Raw genomic sequence first — 24688 nt, 5'->3', positions numbered from 1 at the left:
AACATTATACAAATGTAATTTGTCATAATTAAAAATTGCATGGAAGCAGCGGTTTTTATTTTTATGTACAAAATAATATTTTTTTTAAGTTTTAATCGTTTTTTTTTTTTTTTTTCATTTGTAAAAATATTTGTGTATATCCTTTGTGTATTAAGCAATGTGTAAGCTTTTGGATCCTCACTGGCACATACTAACACGCTCTGCGCTGGACTTTAGACCAGCTTTTAGTTGGTCAATGGTGCGGTCTATTTTAGTTCCTAAGAATAGCAATGCGCTAATATAGTGTCCACAAAATGCCACAAATGGATTTCCTATTTAAACAATGTGGTGCAAAATGTAAAAAGATTCTGTTGCACTGCTCTGAAAATAGCTACAAATCGGGCTAAACATGTATTGCGCCTTATTGCGCCAGGTGTATCGTACAGCCTAATGTGTTTTCTTCCATTATTGCATTATTATTATAACTCTTTTTCACACAAAATCCAAAACCACCTTAAGCAAGCTTAAATATTTTTGCTAATTATTTGTATTTGAAATTGAATTTCACTTGTTTCTCATGTGGTACTTCAAAATGTCCAATTAAACAGAGGGATGGAAACACATTTCTTTTGATGTTAAAAAGTCTGAAATGAGATTTTTATTGACAAATCTTTTATTAGAGACCAAAAAATCTTGCCGATGTTCTATTTTCTAAACATGATTTTCTGGTTAGCATAAATGAGGATGTAAAGACTTCCAAAAGCTAACCGTATACTGCAGCCAGCCTGTTCTGTCTCTTCCAATCAGTTAGCAGGAAACTGTTGATTATAGGCCATTTAAGAATGACATCATCCCAGAAAATGAATAACCTCATTTGGCTTTCATGTCTTTCTTTGGAAATAGGACAAGAAGCACTGTGTGAAGCTGTGCCCACTCGTGGCCTGCTGTGAGCACTATATAACTAGAGTGGACACTGGGCATGAGACACTAGTTTAGAGACATATCGCCTGATTAAGGGCTGACAAAGACATGGGAGGCAGACAGCACCACCATGCATGGTAAACTCATATGATTACTGTCATTACAGTCTAATGCAAACCTGCAAAAAAACACAGAGAGTGTGCACTTACACATCTCCGTACACCGCACAAGAATCCTTCACATTTTCTCAATTCCCACAGTAGTTAAAAGGGTTTGTTTTGATTGTCTAAAATCCTTACCATGTGTATGAAAAGGGGTATTGCGGTATATTTTCTTCAGCTGTTGAAGACCATGAAATGACTTACACTGCTTCACTTCCATACAGAATCAACAAACATCTTCTGGCATGGACTCTTCACCTATGAGGCACTCTGGGTTGGTTGAGCTTCATCTTTACACCCGAGTAACTCCCTACTGCTTTCCACTGCATTGACCAAGACCGCAAGAGGGAGGCCTGTGATCCAAAACCAACTGAGCTGTTTTGGAACCTCCTGATTTTATAGATCTGGGATATTCAATGTTTTTTGAATGACTTTTTAAATGTATGCAAATATATTTCCAGATCCAAATTAAAACATGATTACAATGTCAGACCTGCATAAGTTTTGCATTAGCGTGTTGCTATATGCTAAAAATGTAATACTGTATAGCAACATGTAAACCTGCTTCTATAGGGATCAACTGTTCTGCAATGTTATTTCCAACCTGTTCAACACACCTGTTTGTTTATTTTTGTAATGATTAATAAAAAAGAAAAACTATTAATATTTGCTGCTTAAGGTGTATTGTATTAAATTTAGAGTTTAGAGGTTTTTTTTCCAAATAAATTTTTAAGTTGACCAAAGTTGTTTATTTAAGTTGTTTCTATAAAACAAAATAGAAATATATACATATGAATATATACCCTTGAGTAAATGCATTCTCCCCCTGAGCAGAATAAATAGTTTGTCTCATTCAAATATTTTTTCAGTCAAAACTACAATTTGAGGAAAATTAAGAAATTTTGCCATAACCAAGTATTTTTCGATCACTGCAAAGCAATTATACTTTGATGTAATGATAAAATTTGTATTTTTTTACACATTTTTATTATTTTTTACACTTGTGATTGGATGTTTAAAGTACTGCACTATATTACAATGTTTTTCAGTTTTAATTTTGTTTTTTCTCAGTGTGCTTTCAAAAGTAACACATATGCAGCTTACTTCTGGGGCTGATTTAAACATTTAAATAAATGTGCTCAAGTGCTCTATTTTTACTAAAACTCTATTTTTGTAAATATTCATGAGTCATTTGATTATTTGGTTTTATACCACCTGTATTTTGTTGAACAAACACTTTTTCATGGCTTACACGTTATGTTGGTGGTGTAACAGCCATGCTAATTTTGGTAATATTCGATTCAAATGGTGTCATTTAATAGATTTTCCTCATATGCGTATTGAGATTTTTATGGCAACTATGTACATTTTAATGCCGGTTGAGTTGAACATGCTAAAGTAAATGTGAATATATACTTACCTTACCCCTCTTTGTTATAGATTTATAAAAAAGAAAGATATTGAGAAAAACTATTGCCAGTAAAGTCACTAAAAGTTACCCAAACTGTTTCTGCTGTTCCTACGCTATCTGTTAAACGTTTGGTAAAGCAACAATCCGTTGGGACTATGATAATAATAATAATAATTATTATTCTGTTATGACTATTTAAATGTCAAAATGCAAATTTAAACATCCATTTAAATCTTTTTTTCTTGTGCTTGAATGTTAAAACCTATGAATTGTCAGTCACAAAAATGGCCCCACACCAATTTCAGTTTGAGATCCCTGGCTTAACTCTGTTGCTTGTTTCTTGTAACATGAAGTGCATGTATTGTATTCATCACCACGCAACTGTTAAAACTACAAGATGAACTACACAGGTCTTGTGGTGGGACAGGTACAATAACTTAGTAAAAACTTAAAACCCTTAACTAATAAATCTAACATAGGGTTTAGAGCTGAAAATCAGTCAAAGGAGTATAATGAGCAAGTGTGATAGAATATCCCATTCCATGCTACAGAAAAAGAAATTAAACAGCAGGAACAAAATGCTGTTTTATAGCTAACTACCTAAAACAGCTAATTACATATGGTCGCAAATGTGGAATCTTTTTCCGCAGGCCTGTCTGTGAACAAACTTTGAGGTTTTTCGCAAGCTGCCTATTTTACGTTCTCTGGGCTTGCTGGCACACACAGCAATACTATACATTGACATGTGCTCCCAAGTCACAGAGCCAGGAATGCACAGAGCGTGGACAAGAGTCTTCCAGTGCCTGGGAATAAAAGAGCCCTTGACCAGGTTCACCCCTGCCCTCGGTGCCGCTCAACTTAGGCGGCTGGGGAACAGACGAACTCTCCGGATGGACCAAGGCCCTCACTGTGCTTCTTAACCCACATAGCCCATACTTCCGAATTGCATGACAAACTGCCAGACCAAAAATAATATGCTGTTTTTTTACAGTGTATCTGTGTGTGGGGTGTGAAGAGATCCAGTGTGTGTGGAGAGAGTTCATATAAACGTGAGTTTGTTTCTTAGTCTTGGTAGTCTTACCTCTTTTATATCTCCAGTTAAGATGACGGAGTGAGTTTTAAGCTAGGTTTGACTATCTTGGAGAAGCTAGCAATGCCAAGCAATATTTTATATTACAAAACATCCCACCCTCCCTTCAAAACATCAACGTCATCAACATCAAAAAGCAGAGTTTACAGCTGACAGGAAACTAAAATAAAATTGGTTAACATTATTATTCATTCATTCATTCATTCATTCATTCATTTTCATTCAGTGCTGAATGCAAATATAAACATCAATAAAAACAAAGGATCAAATCAGTCAGATCCACACAAAGAAATTCTTACAACACCTCCAGTAAGTTATGATGACATATTCACAACTCAATAAAAAAAAAATAAAAATAAAAAACTAATTAGTTTTTTGTAAATGGATCAAATGTACGAGTTACTAAATGGCAACAGTGCAATAGTGGAACGTGCAATATTGGAATGAGTTAGCTAGCCAACAAGGTCAGCTGTGAACTTTTAAGTTGTAAGAATAACAACATGAATGCTAATAATACTGATTAGTTTTATGTTAATGGCATTTGCATTATGGATAAAATCTAGTTTTAATTATAATACTAATTTTAAATATATATGAAATGCAGGAAACACCACCATGTTTTATAGTAAGTAAAACAAGAAAAGGGCAGAAACTGGATCTTCGTGCAGATGAAAGTGAGGATGACATGGGTTTTAGTGACCATGAGAATGATGCAGATTGGGCATTTGACAAGAGTGGTGATGAAGACCAAGTTCAATAATTTTGCTCTGATTCAGAAAAGAAAGGCGTAGTATAGTATATAGTATAATAGTAGCTACATTATTCTGAGGCATCTGATACTAGACTTGATATTTATTTGTTATAATATTTTCTGAGAGAAAATATTTATATTGACGGTATGCTGTATACATGATCATCCAATATTATGTTTGTTTTTAATAATACTCAGCAAAAAAGAATGGAATAAATGAAAGCTGTTGGAATATCAGTTGTTGGAACGCATGTATAAGGTGTCATTTATAAGTTCTGTGTTAAAGCTTAAAATGCTGCAACACCAATTAAATAATTTCAACCAACAACATTATTAATTATAGGGAATATTTCTTATTTTATCTTATCTTATTTTATTTTTACATCACTACAAGTTATGTCATTTTTAGGAAAAGAAAAACAGTCAAATATTTTTTATCTATCTATAATAATGCGTGCAGTAGAGGGCTAATTTCATAAAAAAACAGTACTGTAATTAAATACTAAAAGTTTAAAATGTCTAAACAAATTAAATTCACTGCAAAATATCTTTAAAAGGCTTGTAAGAATTGAAGTGTGCAAATAAGGCATCTTTTGTGTATATATGTATTAAACAGAAAGATGTTGTTTAATACAGGCTCGTCACAATGGGTGGTTCATTTTCTATTTAATTATGATATTTAAATACTGTATTTTTGTGACATTTTAAGCACAATTGTTTGCTGAATTAGCTTCTCTGATGGTCATCATAAACACACTTTGTAATGTACAAAAATATTTGCTTTTGACAATATTTATTTGCAATAAAGAAATAAGAAAAAAAATACTTATTTATACAAATAAGTAAATATGCAAATTTATTACATCATTTTTCATTAGGAAAAAACAAAACAAAAAACAAATTAGGCCTATTGTCATTTATTATGCAAATACCAAACTGGCCAGCACATATTTTACCTCAATCTGAATTTAGCCATTTGAATGATGAAAGATTCAAACAAAATAATAATAATAATAATAATACATTTTCACCTTAGAATTATAAGGTTCCACCTGCGTACTGAAGGATTTTGAGATATTTAGTTTCAAAGTTTTTGCATTCCATAGCTACCAATATGTGTATAACCTTTTTATAAAAAATAAGTTGTCATTTAATAAGAATATGTCAATAACTCAATTTTGACAAAAATGTCAGATAGAACCTTATAATTCTAAAGTGATTAAATAACAATACAGTAGCCAAATTCAAGACAAATTCTAGACCTGTCAGTGAGAAGTGGATCTCCTTTCTTTTTCTTTCTTTCTTTCTTTCTTTCTTTCTTTCTTTCTTTCTTTCTTTCTTTCTTTCTTTCTTTCTTTCTTTCTTTCTTTCTCTCTTTCTTTCTCTCTTCTTTCTTTTTTTTCCTTCTTTCACTACACTGCAGTGGAAACAGCTGGGTCCAACGTGTTGTCCCATGGCAATACACTGAGTAAAATTCCATCTAGTGGATGGTCAAAAGAGCAGTGCTGCAAGGCGATTCGGTTATATAATAGTGTGAGCTTTTTCACCTGATAATCCTGTGGATCACTTTTTACTGCCACAGCCTCAAGATCATCCACTCTCACTTACTTTAATGATGGAGTGACCAGTAGATACAGTATGTGGGCATTCAATAGGTGAAGAAGGCAATTGTGATCATCTTATGTTTGTAAGGCCCCTTGAATCTGTACAAGCTGATAAGTTTATGGAAGCTCTCAAGGCCAGAGCTTTCAAATTCCCCGGGAAGTGTCCACACTAAGGGTCCAGAAGAGACATCTTTAGTTGAACCTGTCAGTGATTATCAAAAGTCATTTTCTAATTATTTTCCATCTCCCAGGCACCTAACTTTCAGTGACTTCACACAGGAGTTCTCTGTGGTGCAACAGCAGTCAGATGACATGAATCATTTCATCTGCTGTACCTGAGGTCCAAGAAGATAGTGAACAGCAGTCACTCAGACTTGGAACACCATGCTGAATAGACTTAAATTAAGCTCTTTCTCGGCTGTGAGCCTGCATATTATGTCTGAAACATGCAGTCTCAGCTTGCATATGCAAGTCAGCATCCAGATACTATTGGAATATCTGTGTCAATCAAATTTCTTCAGTGGCTGTTTATTTTATTAGGGGGTCAAGCGCGAAGCGCTGAAACCCTATCGTTTTTGTTAAGATTTTTATTAGGGGGTCAAGCGCGAAGCGCTGAAACCCTATTGTTTTTGTTAAGATTTTTATTATTATTATTATTATTATTATTATTATTATTTTTCTGCCCTAGTTTTTATTGGGCAGACCAAACCGTAAGGCCTAGAGAGCTGAAACTTGGCCAGATGGTAGTACCCCGGTACACTAGACCCTGGCCAAAGATCAGCTTAATCGGACCATAGGTGGCGCTATACCGCAAAAAAACACCATTTTGCACATTTTTGGCCGCCATTTGTAAACCGTTTGTCGTAGAATCAAATAATTTACATATTTGGAATCCTTGGGTCTGTGCAAACGAAAGTGGAGTGACTCAGATTTTCTCTACGACGCACCGTTTTCCCGCTACATTGCGATTTGTCCGAAACCTACTTTTGCGAACTAGTCCTAGGTTTTTCAACCAATCTAAACCAAACCAGCTCTCAAATGTTCTCTGGACACTGAATATCAATAATTATTGAAAAAAAGTTAAAATTTTTATTCTCATGCGAAACAATACGCAAAAACGTTCCATGCTAATTGAAGCTAAATGCTAATTGTAGCTATAACTTTTGAACTGAATGAGATATTATCACCAAACTTGGTACACACATGTGTAAGGTGAATTTGAGGTCACAATGCAAAACCCGTGGATTTTGGCCACATGGTGGCGCTATAAAGCTTAAAAACATAACAATTACTCTAACCTTACAATCATTAGTCCAATCAGCTTGAAATTTGGCAAGCAGTGTCTTTGATCAAGTTGTCATAACATACTATAAGGACATTGGCACATCTCAAAAAACATGGCCGCCATTGGCCAATTAGAATTGAGCAGCCATTTAACAAGGTTAACGATGAGTGATCGGAACGAAACTTGCTGGGCATGTTCGACTCATGGTCCTAGAGGTCTGTAAGAATTTTGAAAGAAATCGACCACTAGGGGGCGATTTTGTGTTTTTTGAGGGTGTAATTGATTGGTTATTACACACAGTTTTGCGCAACCACACAAAATACATATCATATGATAGGCCTGCTCATACTGAACAGTTTGACACTAAAACCACTGCTGTCACTCACACCGTTCGTTAAATATGCATCAATTAATGAAAAACCTACTTTTGCAAACTAGTCCCTTGTTTTTCACTCAATCGCAACGAAACAAGTGTTGTTAGAATCTCTGGACTATCTAGATCAATAATTATTAAAAAAAAGTTGAACTTTTCACTTCTGATAGCTGTAACAGGGTCATTTACAAAAGGGGCGTGTCTACATGAACCTACATGCCTGTAAACCAATAAGGAAAAACCAAAACATCACAGAAATTGATGAGCACATGTGGCATACCAATGTGAAGAAACATGCAAAATTTTGTGAAGATCGGGCAATAGGTGGCGCTATAATAGTGGAAATGGTCCTAAAAACATGCTAAATTGGCTTAAAAATGCAGTAAATGTGCTTCATTTACACACTTTATCAATTTTAGTCTAAGCTTATCACTGAAATGATTTACATGTTAAACTTTTTGTCCATCTTGGATGTTTTAAAGGTCTCAAAAACATATTTTCAATACTCTATCATTTTGGCCACTATAACAGACTTTTAACTGTTACCTACCATTTCTAACCACTAGATGTCACCACAAGACCACTTATTTATTGTTCATAACATTTGCATACCTTTGTTTTTTAAGTTTAAAGTCAGGGAAATTGCATTTAGGATCATTTTGAATCACACTTTGACATGATGTAAACAGTGTTGTGCATTAAAAATCTAATTTAGTCCCATTTAACCTCTTCATAATAATTCTAATTGGCAATACTGGTTCTATGATTAAACACCTTGTTTTAAAACATGTAAAGAAAATCACAACTGTGTCCACTAGATGGCAGTAACACACTACTGATAGTTTATAGTTTATTTTACTGCTCTGTAGAAAAGAATGTAAAGTAATTGGCCATAGCATGAAACTCGTAGACATTGGCCACATGGTGGCGCTTTACATTGTAAATTCACAGGCTTCCTGACTGCTATGTAATCTTACCCTGCTAAACTGCTTGACCCCCGTCAATCGCCGCTTGCGGCTATATTTATTATTATTATTATTATTATTATTATTATTCTGCCGAAGTCACTATTGCCCAGACCAAACCGTAAGGCCGAGAGAGCTGAAACTTGGCCAGATGGTAGTACCCCGGTACACTACGTTCTGGCCAAAGATCAGCCAAATCAGACCATAGGTGGCGCTATGGCGCCAAAAAAACACTTTTTGGACATTTTTGGCCGCTTATCGTTCACCGTTTGTCGTAGACTCAAAAACTTTACATTTTTTGAATCCTTGGGTTAACCTGAACAAAAGTGTATACCAGAAATTTTTGCTCTACGACGCACCGTTTTCCCGCTACATCGCGATTTATCCGAAACCTACTTTTACGAACTAGTCCTAGGTTTTTCACTCAATCTAAACCAAACCAGCTCTCAAATGTTCTCTGGACACTGAATATCAATAATTATCAAAAAAAAGTTGACATTTTTATTCTCACTCGAAACAGTGCACAACAATGTTCGATGCTAATTGAAGCTAAATGCTATTTCGAGCTATAACTTTTGAACGGAATGAGATATCATCACCAAACTTGATACACACCTGTATAAGCTCAATTTGAGGTGACAGTGCAAAAACAGTGGACTTTGGCCACATGGTGGCGCTATAAAGCTTAAAAACCATAAAATGAACTTAACCTTACAACCGTTAGTCCGATCAGCTTGAAATTTGGCATGCAGTGTCTTTGACCAGTTTGCCATAACATATTGAAAGGACCATGACACATCTCAAAAAACATGGCCGCCATTAGCCAATTAAAATTGTGCAGCCATTTAGCAAGGTTAACGATGAGCGATCGGAACGAAACTCGCTGGGTATGTTCGACTTATGGACCTAGAGGTCTGTAAGAATTTTGAAAGAAATCGGCCACTAGGGGGCGATTTTACGCAATATTAAGGTGTAATGGGTTGTGTATCACACAACCTTTTGCAAAACCACACAAAATACATATCATATGATAGGCCTGCTCATACCGAACAGTTTGACACTAAAACCACTGCTGTCAGTCACACCGTTCGTTAAATATTCCTCAATATAGGAAAAACCTACTTTTGCGAACTAGTCCCTGGTTTTTCACTCAATCGCGACGAAACCAGTGTTGTTAGAATCTCTGGACTGTGTAGATCAATAATTATCAAAAAAAAGTTGAACTTTTCACTTTGGCTAGCTGTAACAGGCTAATGTACAAAAGGGGCGTGTCCACACGAACCTACATGCCTGTAAACCAATAAGGAAAACTCACAACATCACAGAAATTGGTGAGCACATGTGCCATATCAATGAGAAGAAACTTGCAAAATTTTGTGAAGATCAAACCATAGGTGGCGCTATAATAGCAAAAATAGTCTTAAAACATGCCAAATGGCTTAAAAATAAAGTAAATGTGCTTCATTTAAACACTATTTCACAAAAACACTTAATCTACATATCATATGATAGGTCTGCTCATACTGAACAGTTTGACACTAAACCCACTGCTGTCACTCACACCGTTCATTAAAAAACCATCAATATAAACAAAACATACTTTTGCAAACTAGTCCCTGGTTTTTAGTTCAATCGCAACGAAACCAGTGTTAAATGAACCTCTGGACTGAGTAGATCAATAATTATCAAAAAAAAGTTAAACTTTCCATTTTAGATAGCTGTTACAGGCTCATTTACAAAAGGGGCGTGTCTACACGAACCTACATGCCTGTAAACCAATAAGAAAAACCCAAAACATCACAGAAATTGGTGAGCAGATGTGGCATATCAATGTGAATAAACATGCAAAATTTTGTGGTGATCAGGCAATAGGTGGCGCTATAATAATAGAAATGGTTCTAAAAACATCATAAAATGGCTTAAAAATGCAGTAAATGTGCTTCATTTACACACTTATCACTGAAATGATTTACAAGTTGTTGTTTTTTTGCCCATCTTGGATGTTTAAATGTCTCAAAAACACATATTTTGAATATTCTATCATTTTAGCCACTATAACACAGACTTTTAACTGTCACCTACCATTTCTAACCACTAGATGTCACAACAAGACCACTTATTTATTGTTCATAATATTTGCATACCTTTGTTGTTCTACATTTTTTTGAGTTTAAAGTCAGGGAAATTGCATTTAGGATCATTCTGAATCACATTTTGACCTGATGTAAACACTGCTATGCATTAAACATCTAATTTGGTCACAGTTAACCTCTGTGTAATAATTCTTATAGGCTAAACTAGTTCTATAATTAAACACCTTGTTTTAAAACATGTGTAAAGAAAATCACAACTGTGGCTTCTAGATGGCAGTAACAGACCACTTATAGTTTATAGTTTATTTTACTGCTCTGTAGCAAAGAATGTGATGTCATGTTATGTAATGCATTCTGAATACCAAATTGACATGAACTGAACACAGTTAATGCATTTAAGATTAAATTTTGTCAAAGCTTGTCACACCTTTTACTCTGTAGATTTTTAAATTCTTTTAATAAAACACAAAATTATTACTTTATATAGTGATATAGTTTCGTCATTTTTGTTGGGAAGAGCTAAAATAGCCATAACTCATGAATGGATTAAAATATCTACACCAAACTTGTTACACATATGCAAGAGGTTAATCAGAGGTCATAGCATGAAATTCATAGACATTGGCCACATGGTGGCGCTATACATTGTAAATTCACTGTATCTGAGTAACCATTTATCTGATTAACTAGAAATTTGACATGCCGTGTCTGTGTCTAAGGTGCCATGACTCGATCTACACATTATATCTTAGGGCTGCTTAAACTGAACGCTTTGACATAAAAGTGGTCACTCGAAATGTTCATTAAAAATTTGTCAATATGTAAAAATCGAAGTTGCTTCTCTGGAGTGTTTAATCAAACATTTGTTAGCTCAATCTATAAACTTTAACACTCTAATCATATATTTCGTTGTCGAATAAACTACTTACAAGCGTCCTAACTGCTATATAACCTTACCTTGCTAAACTGCTTGACCCCCGTTAATTGCTGCTTGCAGCTATATTTTTATTTATTTTTTTTATTAATTGTGAAAGGACAACTTGTGCTGTGAAGATTTTCAGTTTTTTTATTTGTGTTTGCATTGTGGCAATTTGTAGTGCATTTTTATTTTGTATTTTTTAGCATGTCATCACCTTGAAATTTATACAGTAAGATTCCATCTGCGTTCTGAATGATAAAATGTAAACAACTTATAAAAAACAACTTATAAAAAACATCCCATAATGTAAATAAGTTGTCATTTAATACGAATATGTCAATAACTCAATTTTGACAAAAAATGTCAGATAGAACCTCATAATTCTAAGGTGACGATGTGCTGTCAAACCAAACAAGATGTTCCCTTAATTCGTTGGTGCTTTTTAATATATATTTGCATGTGTTTGCAAGTCACAGTGCATTAAGCTCTCTTTGCCGCTGTGTCCTTCTTATTATTATTTTTTTTTATCATTAATAATACTATTACTATTATTATTGAGAAGAAACATTATGCTCTAAACACTTTTTCCCTCCATGTATGTTAAAGTCTTTAATTCTTTTAGTAGCTCTTGAGTTTCTTTGAAGTAACAATGTTTTCATTTTGTGTTCCATGTTTTAAATGTTTTAATTTTGATCACATTGTTTTTATTGGGATACTCTTTATATTCTGGTAAAATGTAAACTGACATATTCATTTGGTACACATTAATTTATTAAACCAAAACCTAGTCTGTTAATATCTTTCAGATGTAGGGTTTCATATGGCAAGAGTTGTAAAGATCAAACGAAAATGTGAGCTTGTTTTTGTGACTTATGCTGGTTGGCCACTGTAATTCATTTCATTTTCAATATTTAGTTCAAAATAAATTTCAGCCTGATGGTATTTTGTTAAAAGGTAATCTGACATTCTCAATAGGAATACATTGTTTATGAAACCAAAACCAGGTTTTCCCCTAATATCTTTCAGACCCAGGGCTTAGTACTGCTGAGGTTGTAAAGATTTTGACTTTGTAACAGAATGATCCCAGATGAAAAAAATCTCATCTATCTATCTATCTATCTATCTATCTATCTATCTATCTATCTATCTATCTATCTATCTGTCTGTCTGTCTGTCTGTCTGTCTGTCTGTCTGTCTGTCTGTCTGTCTGTCTGTCTGTCTGTCTGTCTGTCTGTCTGTCTCTCTCTCTCTCTCTCTCTCTCTCTCTCTTTCTCTCTCTCTCTCTCTCTCTCTCTCTCTCTCTCTCTACCTACCTGTCTGTCTGTCTGTCTGTCTGTCTGTCTGTCAGAATACCTTGACAAATGCACAATAACCTCCTAGCAACTACAATAGCTTAAAATACTGGATTAAACAGCCAGGACACCTTAGAAACAGCAATGGTTTTATAACACCATTGGATGATTAAGATCCTATCTAATACTTGTCTGCTTGATTTTATTCAATTTCATTTGCTTTAAGCTCCACTATATTGCAAAAGGTTTTTGGACACCCCTCAAAATCATTGTATTCAAGTGTTCCAATCACTTTCATGGTCACAGATGTTAAAAATCAACCATTTAGGCATGCAGACGGCTTCTACTTGCATTCATGAAAGAGCAATACAGTAACAATATCTCTGAATTAATTTGTAGTATTATGACAGGTTGCCACCTATGCAGATACTTTGTTTGTGAAGTTTCCTCAACAAATATTCAAATGTTATTGGTATTATAACAAAATGAAAGCAATTTGGGAACAACAGCAACCAATTCATGAAGTGGTATAGTAGGCCATGTAAAATAACAGAGCGGGGTCAGTGCCTGCTGAGGCTTATTTTGGTGTGGAGTTTGGATTGTTTTGTATGCTTTTTTGAATGACAATTGCATGACAATTTTGTGTGGCAATGTCTTGCTCCCAACTTTGTAAATTGCCCCTTCCCTGTTCCAATGACTGTGCAGCAGTGGACATATCAAGGACCATAAAGACATGGATGAGTGAGTTTGGTGTGGAGGAACTTGGCTGACCTTGGTTACCTCAACCCAGAACACTGTTGGATTGAAATAGAGCAGATACTGCAAGCCAGGCCATCTTGTCCAACATCAGTGCCACATCAGTGCAAATGTGCTTCTTGATAAATGGTAATGAATAAATAATTTTTTTTAAAATCTCATAAACCCAATACTAAGCCTTGTAGAAAGACTTCCCAGAAGAGTTGAAGCTGTTGTAGCTTTAGAGTGTGGTCCAGTTCCAAAACTTTCGCCAGTTTCCTTTTGATTAAAACTACTGAATGTATATGAAGTTAAATGTGAAGTTTAATACAGGTTACTGATAATTGTAAAATATTCACACATTGAAGTTAGAAACAATACTATCCAATAATCTAATAAACCAGGCTATATCACAGTGTATTGTGGAATGTGATAGGCATGGCTACATGGAGTGAGAATGATGAGTAGGGCAGGATGTTATTCTTTCCAGTAAACTTGCATTTCATGTCGAATATAAAAGTGAAGAATAAAAAGTGAGGAGTGTATACTCACTAGTGACTTGTTTTAACTATTTTGGTCCATTTAGAAACGTTGATGTTTGAAAGTGAACTGCATCATGAACAAAGAGCAACATTGTAACAATTTTAATCCATGTTTCAAAACAAAACAATCGATTTAGAGGTGTGAAAGCACCCTAAAAGGAATGCAAGACAAACATCAAGCTGTTTATATGGGGTCTGTGTGAAGTTATGATACATTGTTTCATCAGAAAGTTGGTTCTTGTTTAATGATCATTGATCATAAAGACATTGTTCAGTCTAAAATATGTGTGTGTGTGTGTGTGTGTGTGTGTGTGTGTGTGTGTGTGTGTGTGTGTGTGTGTGTGTGTGTGTGTGTGTGTGTGTGTTTGTGAGTGAGTGAGTTGGGTGGTGTGTATGGGAATGTTTTCTGTCTGATGGATGAATATAGTCTGGATACCCATTCATTTCATATGGCTGTCACTTTTGACCAGGAACACCACAGGTGTCACAAGGTGTATTAAAACACAGAAAAAAGAAGTAATCATCACTTTTGTTCAAGTGCATAGTATGAATGATATCATAAGCTGAGGCAAATAGATGTAAAACACAATATTTATTCGTATTTTAAGTTAACTCGGTCAGATTTGACCCAAACCCAACTTGAAGGTTAAGACAAAGAGATTATTTGCATTTGTGGTGCCTCTTGATGCCAGCTCATCACCTCATTATTATTTTATCTGCATGAATCCCATTTAGGTCCCATTAAGCTCAAATGGGAACTTTCTCATCAGTTTTAGCAATGAATCTTCACTGATTAAGTGAAATCTGTCTCACATGTCACTATTTTTAGCAAAGCAGACCTCTGAAACTTCAATATTTGAATTTATACTGTAAGGCTTTGAACAGCTTGGAATAAAATGTACGAAGTTATATAAACAGAGATGGAATTATTAAAGCCAGCAGAAATTATACTGTAGTTTTCTTTCTAGCTTTGAGTGGACAGTGACTGGTTTTCTGTGTGATAATTTATGTGATGCTCCAAACTCTCATCATCATTTCAAATATGAGCTTTTCATATTAGTATAAAAATGCTTAGAAAATAAATAAAGGAAACATACATTTGGGATGGATTTCAACACAGGAAACCTTTTAGTTGTATACATGATTTTATAGATTGGGTGGTAAGTAATGACACGTCATGCTGATGATAAAATGCTACAAAACACTAGTTTACTGACTTGGATTAGCAGTCTGCGTCAGCTCTTGTTTTCAGGATCACTAGTGATTTCAGGTCGCCAATGCATTACTGTGCATTACAATAAAGCAATTAACTAATTGTCCACCTCTGTGTGTTTTGTAAGATGTTTTTTAATATACAAATTAATCTGCTACATATCAGCTGCTATGTTCTTCTGATGTAAAACAAATAAATAAATAAATACTTTAAAGCAATAAACTATTTCATTTTAATTTTTAGAATTTGTTGTTATTACTGTTTTAGGACATTTTATGCTGAGCTAATAAAAAAATCATGATTTTATTTTTCTCCATTGTTGTTTATTCTAAAGAAGCTACCTATTCCACATTATGCAAAAAAATAAAATATATATATATATATATATATATATATATATATATATATATATATATATATATATATTTGGGGCATAAAATCAGATGCATATTCGAACAGACATCGCCGTAATTATGAAGTTCTTTGAAAATTAGCAAAGTAACTTTAATATTGGTTGAAAAAGTCATTTATTATTTTATGTGCAACTCTGCTTCTGTATGATTTGATAGATTTTGTTTATGGTGAAATATTTTGCATTTTAATACAAATCCTATATAAAAGGAAAATATATATTTGGCTGTAACGACTTGAAAAATAGCATTGTTTAAAATCTGTCACAGTCACGAGTGATCTAGCCCATACAGATCACTGGAGAACACTCACTTATCATTCATGTTACTACATATCTGCCACTGAACTACCTATAAGGCACCTCACACACACCAGTTCCAATTCACCACTAATTGCAAATGTAACACTCACGCATCACAACTAATTGCAAATGTAGCACTCACACACATACCTTTAATTATTGGTATAAAGAGCAGTGGGCGATGCAGTGGCGCAGTAGGTAGTGCTGTTACCTCACAGCAAGAAGGTCACTGGTTCGAGCCTCGGCTGGGTCACTTGCCGTTTTTGTGTGGAGTTTGCATGTTCTCCCTGCTTTCGTGTGGGTTTCCTCCGAGTGCTCTGGAGGACTTTATATTAAAGGGTCACAAAACACCAAAACACATTTTTTGAGCTGTTGACAGTTGTACATGTGTCCCACACTGCTAAAACACTATTAGTATACCTATATTTCATTAAAAAGTGAAAATTGGTAGTTTTTGTGTTATTTTGAGCAAATTTGTACTTCTGGTTTAAAACAAATTTTTAAAGCTGCATCACGGCCATGAGATCATAGCGTGTATTCCAGCGTGTACAGTGGGCGACTGTACCTGGGTGTAACGTATTACGTCTCCGAGTGTGCTGCATTAATGCATGAGTAAGACTTGGTTCAAACCAATCAGCGCGCTCTATTGTGCAACTAATTAATAATTAATTAGTTAATTAATAATTCATCAATGTTACAGTGTAGACGGCGTCACGGCAGAGACGCTACATTGTGTTGGCAAAACAAGCGTGCAGTGTTGCTTTCCTAATTGTGACAGCGCAGCTGGAATCACACGTGGATTACAGTGTATGCGACGCGCAACAACAATAACTTACGTGTCTAAGGAAAATTGTTTACCCGAGACCTTTTCTTTTCTGCAAATGCAGATCCGGATTCGCTTCTCTTTTCCTCTTAATAAAGACGCGGCTCTAGTTGCTGGTGATTGTCCTGTCTCTACAGATTTGGTAAGTGAGCGACCAGTGCTCTTTGTTTATTCAGTTTGTTCGTATCAAACTAACTATTGCACCGACTGTAAACATTTAGCACCACAACCAAACTATTACCGTCGTGTAGGATTTTCACCACATTTTTTGACTGGAATAACACACGCGGCTTACCTGCCGAGTGCATCTAAGTTACAGAGAAATGCAGAGTTTATTTTTCTCTCATTCACCGTGCGGTATCAAACATTGCATGAAAAATACATGCTTAGAGCAGTTCCTCGAATCAAATATCTCGTTTGTCACGAGGGGCACGAATGAATTACAGATGTCCATGATTACAAATGTCCATGTAAACACAGTTACTTTCTCCCCTGTGTGTGTGTTTTGACTCTGAAACTCAGCGCGTGGTCAAATAGACACTCCCACACCATCCCTCTTTTGCTCCTCCGACACTCGCCCTAAACAGAGCTGGACACGTCCATTTTTCTGGCTTTTCCAAAGTAGAGGTGTGAAAACACAGTGCTGAAATGAGGGGGGTTTCATGGCCCTTTAAATACACGTTTTATATAATTATATATTATTACATAATGATAAATAATACATACAATGAAATAATTGTGCAGTGCATGTGTATGTAGCTGGTGTACAAACAGAATTGTAAGTATTGCACAAGTTAATAAAATAATTTTGTCCTGTCATAGTTTAAAGCACAATGTCTAGCCGCAAAGCAATAAACTGAACATACGCAAACAACAGCAAATAAGGCGGATTTGGTGCAGTTGTGGTGAAGTTTAAACATTAGTCTCACTAATTTACTTGAACAACTAAAACTTTTTTCCAGATTAATGGACATAAGTTACCCAAAAGTGATGCATGCGATTCATCTTTTCCTTTTTTCCTCTTCTCAGCTCCAGACTGTTGTTTTCTTTTTTCAGGGCATAGACCTGCAACTTGCTTCAATTATAATCATATGCTGCTAGCAGCCGCAAAGATAAGTGGACTGGATCGTTCCGCGTGAACGTGTCTAGTTATATTGATGAACTATGTAAAAATTACATCACTTGTTTGTTTTTGCGTGTGTCATAAAATGATTTTTTTTAAGTATTTAACTAAATACTTTTAATAGAAATTTTATTTACACTCAGTTTATGTTAATATTATTAAATATTTTTCATCCAGGCCGTGGCACACTGGACCAGCTCTATACCCTAACCAGGGTGCTCAAAGAAGACCAAGAAGATCCATATAGATTCCAAAGTCAGATACTGATAATATCAGGGCATGGTTACTATGTGGACTTTGGGGGGTTTACGGTTTAGTCTCATTGATTGATTAGTTTGTATGTCTCAGTATTTTGGGCTTTGGTCACATGGTCAAGAAAAATACAAAAAAAGAAGGTAAACTTTGCTCAGGTCTCTTTTCCTGCTCTGTGCTTTTTCTGCTCTGCTCCTCTCCTGCTATCAGGCTCTCTTTAATGTCTACTCTCTTTGTTTCCCTCTCCCTCCCTCTGTCTCTCTCCCACTTTCCCTCTGTCTCTATCTCTCTCCCAGGTAATTTTATTTTACATTTAGGCTGGGTTACTATTATCATATGTTTTTTATCAATTCAAGTTGTATCCTTTAATACAGTTATTTTGTAACTAATTCAGTTGTAACCATAGGGAATTATCGTCATTAAATAATTTTATTTTCCAGTATTTATGAATTACTTTTGATTTAACATCAACACTTAATTGCTCCATATTGCAATACAATACAATCACATAATAGCAACTCTGTCCCACTATTTTAGCTATTAATACTGCCCTTATTTTTGTATAAGATTGCAGAAGGATGGCTTGACTTGAAATGTACAGTTTACACCATCATACTGAAAACATTTTAGTTATTCTACAAAACTACAGTTCAAACCACTGTAGTTAAAAAGACCATTCTTACAGGATCATCAGCAAAAGTCAGCTTCAGCCCTCTCGTTGGAATTAATAGACCACTATGGTACAAGATCAATTATAATCTACCTGAAATTATAATCTATCATCAATTATAATCTACCTGAAGTCACCAGTTAAATCAATACATAGTAGACAAGCATGATTTTTATTTAACTTTGAAAATCTTGATACTTTGACATTCAACTTGAAACATGGTCTAGTAATTATTTTGGTGACAAGCTATCAGAAGTCAGATGCAATAGATCTCCAGAAGTATTTATTTGATATCTGGCATATCAAATGGCAGATTCATCCTTAGGCTGTCTCTGCAATAACTTGCACACAGTAGAACACCTACATAATCTGTACTTCAAGGTTGCCAGGCTCTGCCTTGAATCTTATCAAATATGTTTCACTAAACACAGACAGCCTCTTAGAGCATAAAAATACAGACTAAATACTAATAAAAATTTTCAAGAAGAAACAAAATATATTTACAGTATGATGAAGATCTATATGGCTCCAGGATTTCACTCTTTCAATCCAATCATGCATGTGGCTAATTCAGCTTATTCTCAGAAATTCTTAAAGGGCCATGACACCCCCCACTTTCGGTTAAAGTCTACTTCAGAATTTTTTCAAAAGATGCATGATTAATGGGCGTGGAGCTCCGCGAGCATCGGGCAGGAGTGGGCGTGGCCAGCAGGGGAGAAGGGGAGCAAACAAAGCTAGCTCACAAAATGAGACAAACCGTGAGGAGACGCATGAGTTTATAGTTTACAAAGTTAAAATGCAAAGAAATAAATAGTGATTTAATGTCCCGCTACATTTGTTATTCGTAATTTCATATACACATAACCACAATTTATATTATTATAAAGATAAGTGTGTTCATGTAAACCGTATAAATGGGGACTTCTCCCTCAATCCCCATATCCAGCAGACCCCGTATGCAGCAGGTCTCCTGACCTGTCTATTTTAACCGTTAGCCCTGCTGGTAATCTGGAGGATTTAGGCAAACACAGCAGCACGGCGATGTGTCTGAATGTGAATGAACTCCTAATAAAAGACAGTGTCCGCCATTCTCTAATTCTCGTGCTGCTCTCCCGACAAAAATGCTAGCAGCACACACACAGCTTTGATGATCGGCCCTGACAAGATCGCGGGGGAAAACATGCAACAAACCACGTGGATCATGCAAACAAACACATACGAGCCTTCATGAACGGCTAAATACTGTGTGCCCGTGCCGTGGGTCCGTGACGTATCTCACAGCTCGGGCTTGACTCTGGAAGGTCTGGCAGATCTCATGAATAATTAAGCAGCCGGCTCTTCTCATAGGATAAGAAAACTCCGCTATGAATAATAATGAGAAACCGACTCGTCATCATTGCACTTGCAGTGCTGCGCTACGTCGCCGATTTTGTTCCCGCCCCAAAAATCATTTTAAAACCGGAAGCTGAAACTAGCTGACAAAAGCTCAAAATTATCCAGTTTTCCCCACAATTAAAGCTGACAGGTGCTAACATTGTCTTAACTGATGCTTAACACACACAAATCTGTTAATATAAAACAAAAAAAGTTATCCAGGGTGTCCTGAACCTTTAATAAAATAATTTGAATTTACACACTCTTGATTGCCTGGGAAAACAATACCACTTTTATATTTAGCTATATGGCACTTCTAATACATCCACTGTTTGTCTTTATGAAGCAGCATTCTCTCCTGACAAGGTGTCTAATGACTTCTGTTTTGTCCCAGACAGAGTGTTCAGTCACAGGTGTCTTACTTCAGCACGTCTGAACACATATCATCAAGTTCAGCACACTGCCAGGATATGGATGCAAGTGCGACTGTGGCAATGACTGTTGCCAAGCAACAGCAGCCCTCTTTAAGACAAAGATTAAATGCTGGCAGAGGGTGACGGAACAAATTACAGTAATGGGTCATAAAGAGGTCCTTTGTGTTTCCGCTTCACACAGTGGGTAAAATATGAGCATGTGGCTCATGTGCTTCTCATCAATTTATCTTCTTTTTCCTTGCTTTCTTTACCTTCTAAGCTTCCCTTTTAAACTGGCAGTGCCCCAGTGCTCATTCTCACATGCCAGTTTGTCAGGCCACAGATTCTTATGATTCTCACATAGTTCTCATCACAACTAATTGGTCATTGGTTAATGTACATGCTTTTCATTGTAGTCAACACTGACAATCTATGCAAATCTATGCATTTCTTCATGTTTGCAGTATCCTCGTTTGAGGGCTTTCTCAAAAAGGTTTACTGCTGAACACATAACCATGCTTCCTGACAAGATGTCCATGACAATGGCAGCTGTAATCTAGTATAAATAATTGCAAAAACCCAATTTTTCCAACAAGTTTAGTTGATAATTAATCTCAACTCTAAGGTTGCTGGCTTTTCTGAAAAGCGTAACAGAGTATACTGTACCTAGCTGGATGAAGAAGTTGTGATAAAGTGTTGGGTAGGCTAAAACCAGAAGCAATTCTGTTGCTAGTAGGTTTAACCTAAACAGATGAATAGACAGAACATCTATGTATTTAAAATGAACTGTCCAAAAGTGTTTAGGCATTAAGTGGGCCTGTCACTTTTTTAAAAAGTTTGTTCATCTATAAATCAGAATCAGTTTTATTGGCAAGTATGCTTCACGCACACAAGGAATTTGTTTTGGCTACAGAAGCTTCCAGTGTACATAAAGTGACAATTGACAACACAAAATACATATGAGAAGAAAAGATGATAGACATTAAACAGAGATGCAGTTAGTCAAGAAATCTGGATGTTGAGTTGTATGTACAGATTTGTTATAAATATACAGGTTATAGGGTACTGTGTACAAATGCGAATGTAGAAAGTATTGCATTGTATATTGATATAAGGTGCAGTGTATAAGTGCGTATGAGGAAGTATTGCACATATTTATTGCACAGTTGGGGGATATTTATTTGTTCATGAGGTAGATGGCCTCAGGAAAGGAACTTTTCCTGTGTCTGGCTGTTTTTGTGCTGGGTGCTCTGAAGCACCGACCAGGCGGTAACAGTTCGAACAGGTAGTGTGCTGGGTGCGATTCATCCAGAGTGATTTTGCGAGCCCTTTTACTCATTCTGGAAGAGTTCAGTTGAGGAGAGTACATTTGAGGAGAGTACAGTTGAAGAGTACTGGCTTTTTCACTTTTCCAGTTTAGGCTTTTTTTTTTTTTTCAAAATCAAAAAGTAATAATCTATTTTCTTCCTTAGTTTTGAGGCTGGCTGAATAAATAATTAGTTTCCTCTTAGGGAACTCTACACTATGTACCACTCATGTCACTAATGAAAATATGCATGGAACATGTCTTACTTTGTGAAATCAGGTTGGTGGTTTAACCCCTAGGGGTCGAAGAATGCAAATATGCGTTTTGAGGCGTCTTCTCCTGATAACGCCGTAAAGAACGTAAATTACACTTTCAGTTTTGATTGTGCAGATAAGAGCAATACATCAATTAAATATGTTAGGTGTCTACTTTTTTGTGTACACTCACAATATCAAACATGTGTGATTTTGCAAAATAAGGAAAACAAACAATGTAGGCATACTTTCATTTCACATAGACATGAGACATGTCTCTATAGAAAGCTTGAAGTGTCTACTTCTAAATGCAGCAAGTGCATGTTGAAAAAAAAGCTTTGCTTGATAAAGTAATCAGTATGAAACCAACACTATGTCAAGTTTCTCAGTCTGATCTCATTAGTTTTAATACGATCACGTCTATGAGTCTACGCGCGCCTTGAATAAATTAATACATGAAAGAGAGACATACCTGCATGAAGCTTGGAAGGTAAAATGTCAAACTCATTTTGAAAACAAATGTTGTCTCCCCAGGTAATCAATAGAATTTTCCTGGCAAAATGCACATCACAACAGCTCTTCCCTTTAGCCATTATTAAAAAGAATGATGAAAGCTGCCCAAAACAAAGGCAGTGTGCTGGCTAGAAAGTACATTCCCCCACAAGCAAACACAGCATGCTAGAAAGGAAGTTTTATTTTTATTCCCAGGGACAAATTGAAATTATGACCCATTTAACCTCTTGGGATCATCATCAAGTATTTGGCCAAATATACAGTTGAAGTCAGAATTATTACCCCCCCCCTGAATTATTAGACCACTTGTTTATTTTTTCCCTAATTTCTGTTTACCAGAGAAGATATTTTAACACATTTCTAAACATAATAACTAATTTCTAATAACTGATTTATTTTATCTTTGCCATGATGACAGTAAATTTTATTTTAACAGATATTTTCAAGACACTTCTATACAGCTTAAAGTGACATTTAAAGGTTTAACTAGGTTAATTAGGTTAACTAGGCAGGTAAGGGTAATTAGGCAGGTTATTGTATAATGATGGTTTGACTATCGAGAAAAAATGTAGCTTAAAGGGGTTAATAATTTTGTCCCTAAAATGATGCTTAAAAATTATAAATTGCTTTTATTCTAGCCAAAATAAAACAAATAAGACTTTATCTAGAAATAAAAATATTATCAGACATACAGTGAAAATGTCCTTGCTCTGTTAAACATTATTTGGAAAATATAAAAAAAAATAAGAAAAAAAGGGGGATAATAATTCTGACTTTAATTGTATATATAAAAGGTCTTAAAATATGATCTTGATTTAAAGTAATTGTTTTTCATGTTTAAAATATTATTCATTCTTATTTCAAAAGTTTTCATTTCGCTACTTCAGTGTCTCAGAGTCATTCAGAAATTATTGATAAATGCTGGACTAATGCACAAGAGAGTTTTTATTACAACAGTTATGCAAACACGTTTTATACCATTTCAAATATATATGCTCAGCATAATTGAGTACAGCCTATTTTAAAAATAAATAATTCAATCAATTTTTCAGTGAATATAGGCAATGTGTTTTAGTGCATTTAAACAAAACAGATTTTCTAAACAGATATTTATGAAAATATTTTTTTATTGACCAAACATGTTGAGAAATTGAAAGATAATACAATTAAATTCAAGCTAAATGTTGCAAAAAATATATTACAAGCTATTACAAGCAAAATTTCAACTAAATTTTTCACATTTTTTGGCTTTTTAGATTTTTCCTCTCTTTTAAATTTGTATTTAATATTTTATTTATATTACATTTAAATTTGGGTGTACTAGTTTTTAGACCGTTATCATAAGTTATATTGATGAGCTCCAGATGTGGCTTCAGTATTGACTAATCCAATGTATATGCACAAATATAATATTGTAGAGCTTCCTATTAAAATTTGAATTTAAAAGAGAGATTTGTAAGCAGTGTATTTATACAGGGTGTGCCATTTTATGGATACACCTTAATAAAATGGGAATGGTTGGTGATATTAAAGTCCTGTTTGTGGCACATTAGTATATGTGACGGCCCTTGTAAATAACTTATAAAAGAATAAAGTTATGTTAAACCAAGCACACGATTGTTTTTCTGGTGAAATTCCCAATAAGTTTTATTAAGGTGGATCCATATGAATGGCCAACCTTGTATATGCTGAGCACTGTATCTAGTTTTTGCAGATGGACATCAATGTCCTTGATGGGTGAGTGGGGGAGTGTCTTTTGTCTCTCAATGTAACCACGGGGAGGTGACACTAACAACAGAAGTTGGGATCCACATGCAGGTTTATTTGTCGTCAGGCAAGCGATGGTCAACACAGGTGTAAAAAGGTATATGCAGACAATCCAGAATCGTAGTCGAATAACAGGCAAGGAGGTCA

Source organism: Danio rerio, chromosome 19 (assembly GCF_052040795.2).
Source record: "Danio rerio strain M-AB ecotype USA chromosome 19, GRCz13ab, whole genome shotgun sequence".
In the NCBI taxonomy this organism is placed as follows: Eukaryota; Metazoa; Chordata; class Actinopteri; order Cypriniformes; family Danionidae; genus Danio; species Danio rerio.
This window is presented reverse-complemented; position numbering follows the sequence as displayed.